Source organism: Phoenix dactylifera, chromosome 10 (genome assembly GCF_051530095.1).
Source record: "Phoenix dactylifera cultivar Ajwa chromosome 10, Ajwa_hap1_PhDact_Kaust_v1.1, whole genome shotgun sequence".
Lineage (NCBI taxonomy): Eukaryota > Viridiplantae > Streptophyta > Magnoliopsida > Arecales > Arecaceae > Phoenix > Phoenix dactylifera.
Window position 1 is genome coordinate 4,457,501 of NC_143199.1, and position 2,500 is coordinate 4,460,000.

Consider the following 2,500-nt stretch of genomic DNA (forward strand, 5'->3'; position numbering starts at 1 on the left):
GGGTCCCTTACGAAGCTTTGCGCGACCGCTCCTTTGTCGCCGGTCCCCTGTTAGGGCTGACCGAGCCCTCCGTTCGCCCCCTGGCCCGTCGCATGGGCCCCCGGCGCCTCCGCGGCGCCCCACCGAAAACTGTCACGACGCGCATCCAGCGCCGACGAGGTCGCAGGTTACGTGCGGCAGCCGGGGGGCTAGGCCGAGCGGCGGCGGGCCCGCCCACGGACGGGCGCGGGGAGGAGCGCAGCCGGCACGCGGCGCGGAGCGGCGGCGGCATGCCGCCGGGCGGCCGTCGGCTCAACCGTGCCCGAGTCCCGCGGGCACTGCGTCGCCCGGCCGGCGCGAGCGGCGGCGGGCCCGCCCGCGGACGGGCGCGGGGAGGAGCGCAGCCGGCACGCGGCGCGGAGCGGCGGCGGCATGCCGTCGGGCGGCCGACGGCTCAACCATGCCCGAGTCCCGCGGGCACCGCGTCGCCCGGCCGGCGCGAGCGCACGAGGGCGGGAGGCAACCGGGCGGCGCCTGCGGAACCGGATGCGACGGCCGGCGCGGCACGGCCCCGACGGGTCCGCACCGAAGACCAGCGCGGTGCGGATCGACCGCTGATGAGGTCAGAGGTTACGTGCGGCAGCCGGCCGGCTGGCCCGAGCGGCGGCCGGCACGCGATGGGGATCGAGCGGCCCCGACGGCTTGCAGCCGGGCGGCCGACGGCTAGGCCGTACCGGAGTCCCGCGGTCGTTCGGGCGAAGGGGCGCATGCTGCGGGAAAGGCCTGCGGCGGCGAACCGTCCGCCCGGCCGGCCAAGCCTTCCGCGGCGGCGCGCACGTGGCGGCGCGGCCGAGATGACCGAGCGAAGCCCCGGCGATGGGCGGCGCGCACGTGTCCGTGCGGCCGAGATGACCGAGCGAAGCCCGGGCGGCGCCCGCCGTGCGCCCTGCCGGATCGCGCCTTCCGCCGGCGCGCAACGCCGGTCCCGCGTTCCGGCCGCGGGAGAGGCCTGCGTCGGCGAACCGTCCGCCCCGCCGGCCGAACCTTCCGCGGCTGCGCGCACGTGTCCGTGCGGCCGAGATGACCGAGCGAAGCCCCGGCGACGGGCGGCGCCCGCCGTGCGCCCCGGCGGATTGCGCGGCCCGCCGGCGCGCAACGCCGGGCCCACGTTCCGGCTGCGGGAAAGGCCTGCGGCGGCGAACCGTCCGCCCCGCCGGCCGAACCTTGCGCGGCGGCGCTTACGTGTCCGTGCGGCAGAGATGACCGAGCAAGCTCCGGCGATGGGCGGCGCCCTCCGTGCGCCCCGCCGGATCGCCTGCGAGCGGCGAGCGTCCGGGCGGGCCCCTTTCGCAACTTCCCTCGGTACTCTAAACACCCCTTGCCTCTCGGTCTTCCCCCCGACCCTCTCGGTATTTGCTCGGATATGTGCATGCATCGTCCCTCGTCGCCTTCGGTTATCCTCCCCGGGGTGGGCTTTGCGCCGACGCGCCAACGGGGTGGTAGGGGGGCTGCAGCCGCGGCCGCCGCGTTTCGCCATCCGCGCGTGCGCCGCCGGATCCGAGTGGAGGTCGCGGGCGACTCGTCGATGCTTGTACTAGGGGCGCATGCCGGCAGCCCCCCGCGGGGTGCGGGACCCCCGATCGGCGTGCGAGGGACGGGCGTCCGGGCGGGCCCCGTTTCCAACTTCCCTCGGAACATTAAAACCCTCCGACCCCCTCGGTCTTCGCTCCGGCCCTATCGCTATTGCTCGGATATGTGCATCCACCGTCCCTCGTTGCCTTCGGTTATCTACCCCAGGGTGGGCCTTGCGCCGATGCCCCGATGGGGTGGCAGGGGTGGGGCTGCCGCGGCCGGCGCGTTTCGGCATCCGCGCTTGGGGGCTCGGACCCGAGTGGAGGTCGCGGGCGGCTCGTCGATGCCTGCACCGGGAGCGCATGCCGGCAGCCCCCCGCGGGGCGCCGGACCCCCGATCGGCGTGCGATGGACGGGGGGAGGGGCGGGCCCGGTTTGCAAATTCCCTCGGTACTTTAAAATCTCACGGCCCTGTCGGTGCTCCCTCCGGCCCTATCGCCACTGCTCGGATATGTGCATCCACCGTCCCTCGTTGCCTTCGGTTATCTACCCCGCGGTGGGCTTTGCGCCGATGCCCCGATGGGGTGGCAGGGGGGCACGCTCTAGGCCGTGCCACGGGGCGCGGGCGCCGGCGCCGTACGTCCCTCGCGGCGGCCGTGAGCGGCACCTCGGCTTGCTCGGTCTGTCCTCCCGGGACGCGCGACCCGTGCGACCGGGACGCGCATCCCGTGCGACCGGGACGCGTGTCCGGGCCGTTCCCGTTTGCAACGCTCCTCGGTACTTTGGAACGCTTGGGGTGGGCTTTGGGCGGATGCCCCGCCGGGGTGGTAGGGAGGGGGGGCGGCTGCTGCCGCGGCGGGACTTCCGCTCCACTCCGCACAAGTCCGTCGCCTCGCGGCGGGCGCGCCCGGCACCGTTCGTCCCCGAGGGAGCCGGCACGCGCCCGCCG